The sequence below is a fragment of the Manis javanica genome, chromosome 12 (genome assembly GCF_040802235.1).
Source record: "Manis javanica isolate MJ-LG chromosome 12, MJ_LKY, whole genome shotgun sequence".
NCBI classification, from domain to species: Eukaryota; Metazoa; Chordata; class Mammalia; order Pholidota; family Manidae; genus Manis; species Manis javanica.
Window position 1 is genome coordinate 22331452 of NC_133167.1, and position 16225 is coordinate 22347676.

At 33.9% G+C, this 16225-nt stretch overlaps 1 protein-coding gene across 5 annotated transcripts in view; it reads left to right on the top strand.

The window, feature by feature from the left end:
- ERBB4 (erb-b2 receptor tyrosine kinase 4) overlaps positions 1-16225 on the top strand; it is a 1111691-nt gene that overhangs the window by 33791 nt on the left and 1061675 nt on the right. The gene's annotated exons all lie outside the window — the stretch shown is intronic.

Here is a 16225-nt window from a genome sequence, read left to right on the forward strand (position 1 = left end):
CCATCCTTACTAGTGTGAGGTGATACCTCATTGTAGTTTTAATTTGCATTTCTCTGATAATTAGCGATGTGGAGCATCTTTTCATGTGTCTGTTGACCATCTGTATTTCTTTTTTGGAGAACTGTCTGTTCAGTTCCTCTGCCCATTTTTTAATTGGGTTATTTGTTTTTTGTTTGTTGAGATGTGTGAGCTCTTTATATATTCTGGACGTCAAGCCTTTATCAGATCTGTCATTTTCAAATAAATTCTCCCATACTGTTGGGTTCCTTTTTGTTCTATTGATGGTGTCTTTCACTGTACAGAAGCTTTTCAGCTTAATGTAGTCCCACTTGCTCATTTTTGCTGTTGTTTTCCTTGCCCGGGGAGATATGTTCAAGAAGAGGTCACTCATGTTTATGTCTAAGAGGTTTTTGCCTCTATTTTTTTCAAGAGTTTAATGGTTTCATGACTTACATTCAGGTCTTTGATCCATATTGAGTTTACCTTTGTATATGGGGTTAGACAATGGTCCAGTTTCATTCTCCTACATGTAGCTGTCCAGTTTTGCCATCACTATCTGTTGAAGAGACTGTCATTTTGCCATTGTATGTCCATGGCTCCTTTATCGAATATTAATTGACCATATATGTTTGGGTTAATTTCTGGAGTCTCTGATCTGTTCCATTGGTCTGTGGCTCTGTTCTTGTGCCAGCACCAAATTGTCTTGATTACTATGGCTTCGTAGTAGAGCCTGAAGTTGGGGAGTGAGATCCCCTCTACTTTATTCTTCTTTTTCAGGATTGCTTTGGCTATTTGGGGTCTTTGGTGTTTCCATATGAATTTTTGAATTATTTGTTCCAGTTCATTGAAGAATGTTGCTGGTAATTTGACAGGGATTCCATCAAATCTGTATATTGCTTTGGGCAGGATGGCCATTTTGACGATATTAATTCTTCCTAGCCATGAGCATGGGATGAGTTCCCATTTGTTAGTGTCCCCTTTAATTTCTCTGAAGAGAGACTTGTAGTTTTCAGGGTATAGGTCTTTCACTTCTTTGGTTAGGTTTATTCCTAGGTATTTTATTCTTTCTGATGCAATGATGAATGGAATTGTTTTCCTGATTTCTCTTTCTATTGGTTCATTGTTAGTGTATAGGAAAGCTACAGATTTCTGTGTGTTAATTTTGTATCCTGCAACTTTGCTGTATTCTGATATCAGTTCTAGTAGTTTTGGAGTGGAGTCTTTAGGGTTTTTTATGTACAGTATCATATCATCTGCAAATAGTGACAGTTTAACTTCTTCTTTACCAATCTGGATTCCTTGTATTTCTTTGTTTTGTCTGGTTTCCGTGGCTAGGACCTCCAGTACTGTGTTAAATAATAGTGGGGAGAGTGGGCATCCCTGTCTGGTTTCCGATCTCAGAGGAAATGCTTTCAGCTTCTCGCTGTTCAGTATAATGTTGGTTTATCATATATGGCCTTTATTATGTTGAGGTACTTGCCCTCTATTGCCATTTTGCTGAGAGTTTTTATCATGAATGGATGTTGAATTTTGTCAAATGCTTTTTCAGCATCTATGGAGATGATCATGTGGTTTTTGTCTTTCTTTTTGTTGATGTGGTGGATGATGTTGATGGATTTTCGAATGTTGTACCATCCTTGCATCCCTGGGATGAATCCCACTTGGTCGTGGTGTATGATCCTTTTGATATACTGTTGAATTCTGTTTGCTAATATTTTATTGAGTATTTTTGCATCTACATTCATCAGGGATATTGGTCTGTAATTTTCTTTTTTGGGGTGGGGTCTTTGCCTGGTTTTGGTATTTGGGTGATGTTGGCTTCATAGAATGAGTTTGGGAGTATTCCCTCCTCTTCTATTTTTTGGAACACTTTAAGGAGAATGGGTATTATGTCTTTTCTGTGTGTCTGATAAAATTCCGAGGTAAATCTGTCCGGCCCTGGGATTTTGTTCTTGGGTCGTTTTTTGATTACCGTTTCAATTTCTTTGCTCATAATTGGTTTGTTTAACTTTTGTGTTTCTTCCTTGGTCAGTCTTGGGAGGTTGTATTTTTCTAGGAAGTTATCCATTTCTTCTAGGTTTTCCAGCTTGTTGGCATATAGGTTTTCATAGTAGTCTTTAATAGTCTTTGTATTTCTGTGGAGTCTGTCGTAATTATTCCGTTCTCATTTCTGATGCTGTTGATTTGTGTTGATTCTCTTTTTCTCTTAATAAGTTTGGCTAGAGGCTTATCTATTTTGTTTATTTTCTCAAAGAACCAGCACTTGGTTTCGTTGATTTTTGCTATTGCTTTGTTCTTCTCAATTTTGTTTATTTCTTCTCTGATCTTTATTATGTCCCTCCTTCTGCTGACTTTAGGCCTCATTTGTTCTTCTTTTTCCAGTTTTGATAATTGTGATGTTAGACTATTCATTTGGGATTGTTCTTTCTTCTTCAAGTGTGCCTCGATCGCTATATACTTTCCTCTTAAGACTGCTTTCGCTGCATCCCACAGAAGTTGGGGCTTTGTGTTGTTGTCATTTGTTTCTATATATTCCTTGATCTCTATTTTGATTTGTTCATTGATCCATTGATTATTTAGAAGCATGTTGTTAAGCCTCTATATGTTTGTGATCCTTTTTGTTTTCTTTGTAGAATTTATTTCTAGTTTTATACCTTTGTCGTCTGAAAAATTGGTTGGTAGAATTTCAATATTTTGGAATTTACTGAGGCTCTTTTGTGAGCTAGTATGTGGTCTATTCTGGAGAATGTTCCATGTGCACTTGAGAAGAATGTATATCCTGTTGCTTTTGGATGTAGAGTTCTATAGATGTCTATTAGGTCCATCTGTTCCAGTGTGTTGTTCAGTGTCTGTGTCCTTACTTATTTTCTGCCCAGTGGATCTATCCTTTGGGGTGAGTGGTGTGTTGAAGTCTCCTAAAATGAATGCATTGCAGTCTATTTCCCTCTTTAGTTCTGTTAGTATTTGTTTCACAAATGCTGGTGCTCCTGTGTTGAGTGCATATATATTTAGAATGGTTATATCCTCTTGTTGGACTGAGCCCTTTATCATATGTAGTGTCCTTCTTTATCTCTTGTTAGTTTCTTTGTTTTGAAGTCTCTTTTGTCTGATATTAGTACTGCAACCCCTGCTTTCTTTTCACTGTTGTTTGCTTGAAATACGTTTTTCCATCCCTTGATGTTAAGTCTGTGCCTGTCTTTGGGCTTGAGGTGAGTTTCTTGTAAGCAGCATATAGATGGGTCTTTCTTTTTTATCCATTCTATTACTCTGTGTCTTTTGATTGGTGCATTAAGTCCATTTACATTTAGGGTGACTATTGAGAGATATGTACTTATTGCCATTGCAGGCTTTAGATTCGTGGTTACCAAAGGTTCAAGGTTAGCTTCTTTAGTATCTTACTGCCTAACTTAGCTCACTTATTGAGCTGTTATATATACTGTCTGGAGATTCTTTTCTTCTCTCCCTTCTTATTCCTCCTCCTCCATTCTTCATATGTTGTGTGTTTTGTTCTGTGCTCTTTTTAGGAGTGCTCCCATCTAGAGCAGTCCCTGTAAGATGCCCTGTAGAGGTGGTTTGTGGGAAGCAATTTCCCTCAGCTTTTGCTTGTCTGGGAATTGTTTAATCCTGCCATCATATTTAAATGATAGTCGTGCTGGATACAGTATCCTTGATTCAAGGCCCTTCTGTTTCATTGCATTAAATATATCATGCCATTCTCTTCTGGCCTGTAGGGTTTCTGTTGAGAAGTCTGATGTTAGCCTGATGGGTTTTCCTTTATAGGTGACCTTTTTCTCTCTAGCTGCCTTTAAAATTCTTCCCTTGTCCTTGATCCTTGCCATTTTAATTATTATGTGTCTTGGTGCTGTCCTCCTTGTATCCTTTCTGTTGGGGGTTCTGTGTATTTCCGTGGTCTGTTCGCTTATTTCCTCCCCCAGTTTGGGGAAGTTTTCAGCAATTATTTCTTCAAAGAGACTTTCTATCCCTTTTCCTCTTTCTTCTTCTTCTGGTACCTCTATAATACAAATATTATTCCTTTTGGATTGGTCACATAATTCTCTCAGTGTTGTTTCATTCCTGGAGATCCTTTTATCTCTCTCTATGTCAGCTTCTACACGTTCCTGTTCTCTGGCTTCTATTCCTTCAATGGCCTCTTGCATCTTATCCATTCTGCTTATAAATCCTTCCAGGGATTGTTTCACTTCTGTTATCTCCTTCCTGACATCTGAGATCTCCCTCCGGACTTCATCCCATTGCTCTTGCATTTTTCTCTGCATCTCATCCCATTGTTCTTGCATTTTTCTCTGCATCTCTGTCAGTATGATTTTTATTTTGAATTCTTTTTCAGGAAGACTGGTTAGGTCTGTCTCCTTCTCAGGTGTTGACTCTGTGATCTTTGTCTGCCTGTAGTTTTGCCTTTTCATGCTAATAGATATAGTTTGCAGAGCTGGTGAGTGACAGCTGGGAGAGCTTTCCTTCTTGTTGGTTTGTGGCCTTCCTCTCCCTCTTCGCAAGGCGCTGGGTTCTCGCAGGTGTGGATGTGGTCTGGATGTTGTCCTGTGTCCTCTGGTCTCTATTTTAGGAAGAGTTGTCTTTGTTATATTTTCATCTATATATGTGGTTTTGGGAGGAGATTTCTGCTGCTCTACTCACGCTGCCATCCTGGCTCCGCCTCCTCTTGCTTTTATTTTTTATCTTACTTTCTTTTCCTCTTTTGCTTGTACTTCCCCTAGAAATAAATGTGTAGATTTACATAAAGAATTTGGGAGCTTTCAGCTATATGGATAGATTGGATATTTCATATAATTTGTTCTAGACTCTTGGTTAAATGTGTGTGTCATTCACTGAAAAGCAAATATTTTGTTTAACAAGGGTAGACATTATAAACCTTCAAATAGGTCTGCCTTGCATCACTAAAGTTATTGCCTCCTCCCCCATCACCCTGAGAATAGATTTTCTTATTGTTCCCTAGAAAAAAATTGGTGAGTCAACAAAATGAAAATATAATTAATTAAATTCTAGGGTCACATTATAACCCCTATAGTAATCATTTATATGTTAATATTTTACAATGACTAATTTAATAGGCAGATGGTAGTTGATGTTACAATATAAGAGTGGAGCATTTCCTTGGGCCAATGATTATCTACCCAGTTTTCAATTAGAATAGGCTGCCAATTATCTGGAGTGGTTTTCATTTTAATTGCTGAGTGATTAGGACAGCTAGGTAACCAGCCTGGAGGAAGGAGAGCTAAACTGTGTGTGTGTGAATCCTTATTATGCAAACCCATAAAATAAATAAAGGCCATTCAAATAACTTTCAGTGAAATGGTAGATAATTTACCTGAGGCAGGTTCATATTCTTTTACTCATTTGATCAATAAAAAGTGGGTTTAAATGCTATAACTGTCTGTTGTGAACTACAGAACATTGTTTCTGTAAGAAAAAAACATTCAGTGGAATGGGATTATATTATCAAACAGTGTTCAACATGTTTTGTATCTAACAGTTTTGATATTATTAGCTCATTATGGGAAGTCACTAATAGAGTGACCTTTGTCCCCCAACATGGCTGAGACTTGAGGCAGAAAAAACATGAATAGACCCCTGATTTTTCCTTTTTTGTATATATCTTCAGCTTTTTTACTCAAGCTCCTTTTCTACATCTCCAGTTATCTTCTGACTATTTCCAGTTAAGTGTCTTACATTATATTAACTTCAACAGATCTAAACCAAACATAGTTTCTCCCCAAACAAGGTTCTTTCTCAAATTTTTGTGTTCTGATCTCTGCCAAAGGAGCCATTATTTTAACATTCTTTCAGACAGGAATGGCTGTAGTTATTGATTCCAGCTATTATCTTCCTTTTATTGTCAGTCATACTCTGAAAAATTTCTTAGACTAGTACCTTTTATCTCCATTTGGTCTGTCATTTCTATCCATGCTCTCACAGGCTCACATCTAGAGTACTGCAACAGCCACTGCTGACCAAATATTCTCATTTCTCCAAATAATCCTATGACTAGCAAACACTGGGTTTATACACAATTCCTTTAAAATTATTCCACTGATATTAAGCCAAGTACAAAATACATAAACTATTCTTCCTTAGTTTCATGGCCTTTGTTACTGCCTGATAGGAAAACAAGAATCAGTTAGGTAGTGCCAAATTACTAAAAAGGGCTTATTTAAATAGTTTCTAATTTAATACTATCTCATGCATGTTAAATCCCCTGACTCCCTGGTTCAACTGTAGACTTCTTGAGGATGGGGAACACTTTTTAGGAATCTACTATAGTGTTTAACAGTTTTAACATAGCCAACTAACAGTTAATTGAACTAATCTTTTTATGTTATTAATATCCAAATAATTCAGGAAAGGAATTTTTGTAATGTTATTGCTTTTCTCTAGACCAGTCATTCTCAACCCTACTGAAAATTATTATCATATGAAGAACTTTAAATAAAATACTATTGTCAGGGCCCTGCTCTGATTTATTGATTTACTGTAACTCCAGGGAAAAATATATTCCCAGCCTGGGGCAAATAACCTTTGAAGCCAAAATTAGTCAAAGAAAGAAATAAAGTGGGACAAACCCATTTATTGCTTACAAGTAGTTGTCTATCTCTGCTTGCCTCTGTCTCTCAAATGGGGCTGCCAAAGGACCCCACCCAACCTCTTCAGGCCAGATATGCCCTCACTTCCCCTGCCTTGTAATCACCTATTGATACGGAGATGCACTAAGGCCTGGCAAGGGATTCTGGAAATATTGCAATTTTACCCACATTTACTCAGATCTGCTTGATCAGAATCTTCATGGATAGGGCCTAAGAGTATATTTTTGTAAGGGCCCAGGTGATTCTGAGGATTAGCTGGCTTGGGAATCCACAATCCTATGTGCTTTTTCTTCTATATACCACTATAATCAATTACCACTACTCTCTAAGGTCTTTCAAACTAAAGAAAAATCCTTTTTTTTGTAAGTGAAATGGGTAGGGCTATAATGGTTATGAACCATATTTCATAATAGAAGTCTCAAATATCATGAAGGAATTCCACAAAAATCTAAATAAAAGTGTACTGTCATAAGAATACTATCTCACTGTACTCTATGAATGATAAAGAATAGAACTAATCATAATTGGCTAGCCTAATAGTATTAATCATAATAATCACAGTAAACTCCTGGCTTTAAGATGGAATATATATAATTTATATATATATATATAAGTGAAATATATATATAATAGAAGTCAACTGAAAATAGTTGAACTGTTTTTGCAAAAGGAACATATCTGAATTCTTTGGAGAGTCATTTGCAGATTGAAAGGAATTTTTTTCTTTATCCTATATTGGCTATAGTGTATTCTAATAGATTTTAGGGCTTAAATAGCTCACGTATAATGGTAAATTAGTCAAGCTGAGAAATGTAAGCCACTGTCTAACAATAAAAGCAAGAAAAATTAATGTATTTTATTATTAAATGTGTTTTCTTATCAAGACTGTAAGTCCTTTGATATGTGGATATTTTCATTTGAAAGACTAAGTTTGAAGAAGTCGTATACAGGAAGTTGGGGCAGGAGAATATCAAAGTCTTTATATTCATCAGAAATCCCAGTGTATACATGTGTGCACACACATTAACATTACGAAGGCATTTGTTTCCATGTAGGATGGAAGTATAAATAATGATTGGCTGTGTGCAATATTTTAGGGAGGCAATGGGGAATAGTAGTGACTGGAGTGTGCAAGTCCTACATCTAAATGGGATAATGTTACACAGTTCTAATTAATTGTAAATGAATTAATTAAAAATATATTTGGAAATATGAATTTTTGTGTAAATATACCAAACTTCAAAATGTTCACAACTTAATTTTCAATCCCTATGCTGGAAAAGTAGCTTATTTTCTGGCTGAATTTGGTGACTGGCTTCCAATATTTAGCCTGGTGTGTGGCACCCATAGATATTCATGCTATCGTGTAAATGTCCAAAAGAACTTGATTTCCTTCACAGATCTTGTAGTCAGTTTCTAAAACTTATTGATACTTTAGGTAAATTAGAATATGTCCTTAAATGTACCAAAACTTATTGAAATTGGAGTTGGTTATGATAAAAAATTATAACAATCATAACTTAAATCTCTATAATCAGCAAAGTAAGAAAACAATTCTGTGTAAATTAAAAAATGCAGTAAGTAATAATGAATATCACACTGTTACATATGCTTAACAGGTAAAAACAGAATCATAACTTTCCAATTATGCACATGTGTGACACTCATCTGTGTAATGTAAGGGATCTTGATTTTGAGGGAAAGATAATTTATTGTGGAGCAGATCTTTCCTGAAGGTTTAATTACGTGCCAGGTCTAATTTGAGGAATCAGTGGGGCTCTCACAAGTGTTGTCAGGTGAGAGGCTTAGCACATGATCAGGCTTGCTACCATAGTTAAGGATGTATTCACTTAAAAAGTTTAACTATATACAGCATGAAAACACATTTGTCAACAACATCTAGTAGACCAGATGTTTTGAGACAGATACTATGTTCCTTTAATTAGCTGCTAGTAGGGTTGAAAAATGCCCTCTTAATGGGCTAATAAAATAGTAGGTTTGCAATTTAAGGTAATTAATTTTTTCCCTTGAGGAAGAATGGGTGCTAAAACTTACCAAGTTTAAACTACTTTGATACAAGTAAATGATTTCCACTCATGGAACCTGTTTATAAACTCTTGTTGCATAGGGAAAAGGCACGTGGGTGAGAGGAGAGGAATTTTCTTAATAATTCTTATATAAAAATAAGAATTTTTTTTTTATTTCAGCCAGGTCTTAATAAAGAAAAAATAGGCCTGGCAAACATAATGATGTGCAATAAGCATCAGATTAAGGAACTGAGGGAATTAAAATACTCATTTACCATGGGCTGCATCTCCTTCCTTGAAGGTAGTTGAGGATTTTCTGAAGTGCAGTCTGAATCTTTCCATTCTTAGTTTTCTAAGAATGAATATGGTATTTATTTCATTAATTTTAACATTCAAACAAAGACAAAAACAAAACTAAGATTTGCAAGGAGAAAAAATAGAAACAATTAGCTACTGGTAAAATTTAATACAGTTTGTATGTTGAATGCATTGGATATACTGTTTCAATAATATCAATAGAAAAACATATATTGTTATAGTTCAATAATTTGCACACATTTCCTACTTGAATTCTCCTGAAATGTTCTTAGTACATGAAAACATAAAACAAATAGGAAAAGAAAGGCTTGCTAGTACATTAAAATTCTGTAAACTGAAATGTAATAATTTTTAAAGCCACTGTTTTTTAAACCTAGCCCAAATTAAAGTCTCCAGAAGAGCAAAATTTGATATGACTCTTTACCCACTAGGTTTAAGAAACTTGGCTCAGTTGACAAGTATAGAATTGTAGCTAATTGTCATAAGCATCAAATAGGTAGAGATGCAATCTGTGTGTCCAAAATGTCATAGGATGGTGAAAAGGGCTCCAAGCTGGGAGAGAGGGAGACAGATTTCTTCCTTTTTGTTCTACAGTGACCACATGACTCAAACTAGTTATTTTGCTTCTCAGAATTTCTCACTTTCCCATCTGAAAAAAACAACGTTTGGGCTAAACGATATCTAGGATCTTTCCAAATCAAAATTTCTTAAAGCTCTAATTCTGCTATTTCTCTCCATACATATATAAAACTGAAAACATATTTTCTTGTCTATGAGAGATGCAAATAAAATAACTGAAATTTAGCAGATTTCCCATACTAAAACTTTGAAAAAGGAAAGAAGATACTGTCCTACCATTTTAGCATAATTATTTCACTTTTTAATATTAGTATCATCCTTTATTATTTACCATTATTAAACTGTACCTTTTTTTCTAGTCCCACACTAGAAAGAAATTTGTCTTTCTTAAAATTTTTTAACCTTATTGATAATTGACAAATATAATTGTGTATATTTAAAGTATACATGATTATTTAATATACATATATATTGTAGAATGATTACCAAAGTCAAGAAAATTAACTTATCCGTAACCTCACAGCCATCATAGGTACCTTTTTTGTGCATAGTGAGAATGATTAAGATCTATTCTCAGCAAATTCAAATATATAATACCAAATTAACGTTGGTCACCATTATATACATTAGATCCTCTGAAGTTATTCCTCTTATAACTGAAAATTTGTGCTTTTTAACTCATATCACCCTATTTCCCCTGCTTTCTAGGCTCTGGAAACTACCATTCTATTCTGTTTATTTCCTTTTTTTAAAGTCCGTATATAAGTAATATCATACAGTATTTTTCTTTTTCTGGCTTATTTCACTTAGCATAATGCCTTCCAGATTCATCCACATCGTTGTGGATGGTAGGATTTCCTTCTTTTTTAATGAATGAATAATACTCTGTTATAGATATATACCACATTTTCCTTATCAGTTCATTGAAGGACATACAGGTGTTTCTATATCTTGTCTATGTAAATAATGCTGCAGTGAACATGGGTTTGTAGATATGTCTTTGAGATATTGATTTCAGATCCTTCAGATATACTCTGGAATGGGATTGCTGGATCATAGGGTGTTTCAATTTTTAATTTTTGAGGAACTGCCATAGTATTTTCCATAGTGGCCATAACATTTTATATCTCCACCAACACCTCACTAGGGTTCCCTTTTCTCTACATCCTCACCAACATTTGTTATCTCTTGTCTTTTTGATAATAGCCATTCTAACAGGTGTGAGGTGATATCTCATTGTGGTTTTGATTTTCATTTCTATGGTGATTATCCTACTTGATAATGGTGAATGGTTCTTTTAATGTGCTGTTGATTTTAGTTTGCTGATATTGGTTGAGAATCTTTGAACTAATATTCAACAGAGGTTTTGTTTTGTAATTTTCTTTTCTTATAGTATCCTTATCTGGTTTTGTTATCTGGGTAATGCCAGCCTTGTGAAATGAGTTTAGGAGTGTTCCCTCCTTTTTGATTTTTTTGAAGAGTTTGAGAAGGACTGGCATTAATTCTTTAAATATTTGGTAGAATTAACCAGCGAAACCATCTGGTTATAGAGTTTACTGTGGTGGGACATTTTTGATCATTCATTCATTCTCTTTGTTATTGTTTTGTTCAGATTTTCTGTTTCTACATGATTTAGTCTTGGTAGGTTGTATGTTTCTAGGAATGTACCGTTTCTTCTAGGTTGTACACTTTGTTGGCATATAACTGCTTCGAATAGAGTTAGGCTTAGAATAGTGGTAGTACTTCCTGACCATGACAGGTCAGAGCCCTGATCTGGGGTGGGAATGGACCTCAGAGCAGTGGCAATTCCAGTCCTGTATATGGTGAGGTGCTGTGCTGTTGTGATCCCAGGATTGTGGACACAGGAGCAACTAGGACGTCTTAGGGCACGTCTCACCACAGCAACAGTTCCTGCCCTAAGGAGTAGATGCAATGAAAGACTCTAGGTAGCTCTGTCAACTGGATTTGGCACTGGAGAAGCCATAGGGAAACCTCTGTACCACAGGTGCAAATGTCTGCAGTGGTGAGGTTGCTGGGGGTTCTCCTGCTCTCCTTTTCCCCATGGAGTACAGTTCCTCTGAGGCTGTCCCTCTTGGCTCCAAGCTTCTCTGAAGTGGAGGATGGGATGACATGTGTAATAGGCTTCCTGTTCTTTTCTTTGGGACCATCCTCTGTTTTTGAGCTCTGCAGGGTTTTTGCTGTTCTTTGTTGTAGTCCAGAGCTTACTTTGAGGTATTTTCTCCAATCTGTAGTTGTTTATTGTTGTTGTTGGTTTTGTAGAGAGAGGAACGCTGGCATCTTCTACCCCTCTATCTTTTTGATGTCATCTCCGCATTCTTAATTTTCAGTGTACATTTCAGAAATCTGAAACTGGATTTTTGCACAGCTTTTTTGAGATAAAGGTTTCATTTTTGGAGGCTTATAAATAAAAATTTTTCTATCATGTCATATCTTCATTAACTATGTTATAAAGTTAATTAAGCAATAGATGTGTATTTCATAAGGATTAATGATTAATAGGGAGTGGTGGATGACTCAAGGTATAGCTAAGGACCATTAACATCCTCTGACCATTAATTCCCACAAAATGCCCAGCATCAAAGTCATTATTGCTATTATGAACTGGAAATGGAAAAGAAATATAGACATATGGGTTTTTTTAAAGGGAATGCAATTTTAGTTGATATGTAACAGGCATTCATGGAGAACTTAATTTTTGTACATTATCCAATCACATTGCTGCTCTCATCTCTCATGGTTCCATTTGGATTATAATTAAGGAGTAACAATTGTAGACCTGGGTATTTCCTGGGATTAATGAATGGCTGGGTGCAGTTAATTGCCTAAAGTATAGTTTCAGGCCATTAACTTCAGTTGGTCACTAATCTCTAGGAATTTATTTTAACTGAGTTCTTTTTTTTTGTGGTATGAAAAATGCATTCAATTATGTTAATAGCAATTGTAGTGCATTTTTGTTTTCTTGAAACACATCCAATAATGGTAGGGATCTGTGGAGTCTTTCTGTATGTTCAAAGTTTTTTGTTAAATATAAATAATGGTTGAAGAACATTCTTATAATACTTAGAGTTTATTTGATGAGCCCATTGATTCTTATCCTAATTGAAGTAATTGAAATTTTTTACTCTGATTCAACCTGGAAAAAGGTTACCTTTGTTATCAATTAGTCATCTCTGAATAATATTTTTATGATACATATATATTAGTTTTATTGGCCATTATTCTTTGTTGTGTATATATTCTTAACAAAATTTTTCCTTGTGTTTCTTTTAATAATGTATTACATTCCAATAATACCAATTCCCTTGTTTTTGTTAGTGTGTTGCCATTTAATTAAAAAGGCAAAAATTAAATGGGTTTATCCAGGCTAAAGAGGATAATTTTTTAACCAAAATTCTAAGATTATCACAATCTCATTTTGAAATGAAAGTATTACATAAAGAAACTGAAAGGCATAGAGTTGCAAAAATAGTTTTAATTTAATCAATGTGAACCCAAAATCTTCTAGTGTCATGATATAATTATATTGATTATATTTTAGTGAATTCTAATACTAATCCTCAACTGGCTTCAAAGAACTAAGTTTAAAAGAATGCTAATATTAAATTTGCTATGAAATTTGAACTATGTATCTGAAAATCAATTACTATCCTAAATCTTATGATATTGAGGCTTTTTTTTTAGTATAAAGGAAATTGATATTATTTGTAAATTTATTAGGACTATATATACAATATTACTAAAACTTACCACATCATAATAATTAACACATTTGGAAGTCCTGGATATATTATATTTAAAAATACTCGACAAAAAATAAGCATTGTCTCCAAATAATGTAGTATTTATATACTTGTCTATTTCTTTGCATTAAATGTTAGTAATACAATTTGAATATGTGTCATAAGATGCTTTTATTAGTGGAAGGCACTAGGAAAACAGTGGGGTGAATGTGTGTTTATGTATATGTATGCATATAAAAGAGCTTGTAGTAAGACTTATAAAAACAGCTTGTAGTAAGAGTAGTAAGAGAGTAAAGCCATTGTGTATATAAAATGTAGTTCCTTTGTTGTTGATATATTTTATAATTTTTTCTTTATTTTTACAAGTATAGACAGACCTAATTTCAAGAAATATGAACCAAATAATCAGGACATATTTAACCATACATTCATTAAAATAATTTAATATTAAAGTTGAAATAGAAAAAAAGCAGACTTCTAACACCCTCCTCTCCAAAAACATCAATAATTGGAATTGGAACTAGCTTTTATATAGTATCTATTATAATAAACTACTCTTTGGAATAAAACAGCTAGTTTTCTCTTTATACTATAAACAATAGCTTATTTTGTATATTTACTCTGTATTATATATACTATCTCCTTCATGCTAATAAATAGTATTCTGTTTCAGTAAATGGCTGATTCAGATGTGAAAAATTAAATGACTTATTTAAAATTAGTAAGTGTACTTATTCATGTAAACCTGAAGCACAGGTTTTCTTTCTCCAAACCTTACATCCTTACCCTATACCGGAGTTTTACAGATGGAACATAATATATCTGGTCATGTGCTCATTTTAAATGTATATTACATTAGCATACCTTTCTAAATTTTGCTCATGGCTTAGCACTTATGCACATAAAGACCTAGCCATACTATTTTCAATTTCATTTAAACCAATACCTACTTGTAAAATCAGTGTTAATATTAAAATTAGATAGCTAACTTTCTTTCTTCCTGGGAGAACAATTGATACTAGTGTATATGGAATTTATGGAATTAAGTTCCTTATGGAGTTTTAAAAAATTTCTTATGGAGTTTTAAAAATATTATTTTAAAATTTAGTACAATTAACATTATAATAGATTTTTCAAAAATTCAAATAAAATTATCTTTTGTCATCAAATACTGTTGTATTTCAGTGCATGTCTTTGAAAATCAATAATTTAAAATCCAATATATTATTCTTATTCAGATATGTTCATTGAAGTGAAGATACAGATAATTTTGTTTAAGTGCACTGCTTTTGACCTCCTAAGCAATTTCTTATTTACCTTAATAAATTATATTATTTTTCAGAGCTTCATATTTGTTTTCATGAGATCTCTTTTTTGATAGCCACAAAATTCATTTTTTCTTTGCTCCCTACTACTGAATCTCTATGTCTATTTGTCTCTGCTTACAACAGCATGCCAAAATTGGTATATTTTTTAAAGTAGCACTTAAGAATATGCTTGAAAATCTCTTTGTATGCAACATGTGTATATAGCAAAGAATATTTGCTCTTAGGATAAGGAGAGCATTCAGAATTGCTGTGAAATGGAGACCAGGGTCAGGAAATTTATACAGTCTAGATTTATGTGCCCTTTGGCATGCCAATAGTTTTGAGTGTTCATATTACTCAAGTGATAAAAGAAGTGAAGCATCATATCTAAGTTTGTAAATTAGAAGATATCATAGAAACTGAAGGATGAGTTTGCCAAAAATAATTGAGTCTGTATGGTAAGGAATAAAAATAACTTTCTAGACAGTAATTTCCAAAGAAGGAAATTCTAGATGGTGAGTCAATGAAAGGCAGTAATTGATTTCTCCATATATTCTTTAGAGAAACTTAAACATTCCACTGAAATTATTATCTATCAAGGTAGTCCTGTTCCAGTCATAATGTTTTTCAAAGTTCACCCCCTTTAAGGCAGTAAATTCCATGTTTAACTTCTCTGCACAGTAAGTTTCTTTCTTTTTATGGTATCAAGGAGAAAAATACAAATTAAGCAACATGTTGTTATAGATGTCAGAAGTCCCTATTGACTTTAAGGTGATGGAGATCTTAAGTTATAAAGGCCTTAACTTTGTGTTGTGCCTAACTTTGGTTCTGTGAAGTTAAATATTAATAGAGTAAAATGAATCTAGGAATTGGAATGAGTCATTAATGCTTTTTAAGAACTTTACATAAAATACATTCTCTATTCTTATAGAACAGGTTCTAGATGTGCTTGGAAATAAACTGGCTTGCAAACCTCACATATTCTAGGGCTAAAACAATGCAGATATTTGCATCTTTTCATTTGCTCATGATAATTCAGTCCTTCTGATTTATAGTGCCAGCCTCAATTAGATGCTAGAATGTCCTGCAGTGCTGCCCTTTATAACTTGACTATCTTACTTTTAAAAGGGAGGAAGCCAGTATAGCAGCAGCTGTGAAAAAAAGAGGATCAGAACAAAACAGGTTTAGACTGACCCTAGGACCAAAAAAATTGGATCCATTTCAAAACAAAAATAATTTTGACTTTCAATGGTACCAAGGGTTTTCAACGTTTTTTAAAAACGCTAGTGGGCTGACATTTAGTTTAATTGAGGGCTTAATTACTGAATACTAGAAAATTTACTTTTTGACTGTTTCTTATCATAAAAATGTAAAGTACTATTTGAGGCCCAAAGTTAATTGTGCAAGAAAAGGTTTACATGGAAATCTTGAATACTGTTGAACTTCACTATATTTCCTGGACATGTGGGGTATTTTTTATGTCTTATAGCACTATCAACTGTGTACAACAAATTGCTTACAGAAAATCTTTTGTATGTTATACAGACTATAGAAGAGTACCTTGTTTTTTAAAAAATTCATTTTGAATTTGCATTGAAGCTATGTTGCAAACCTGTCAG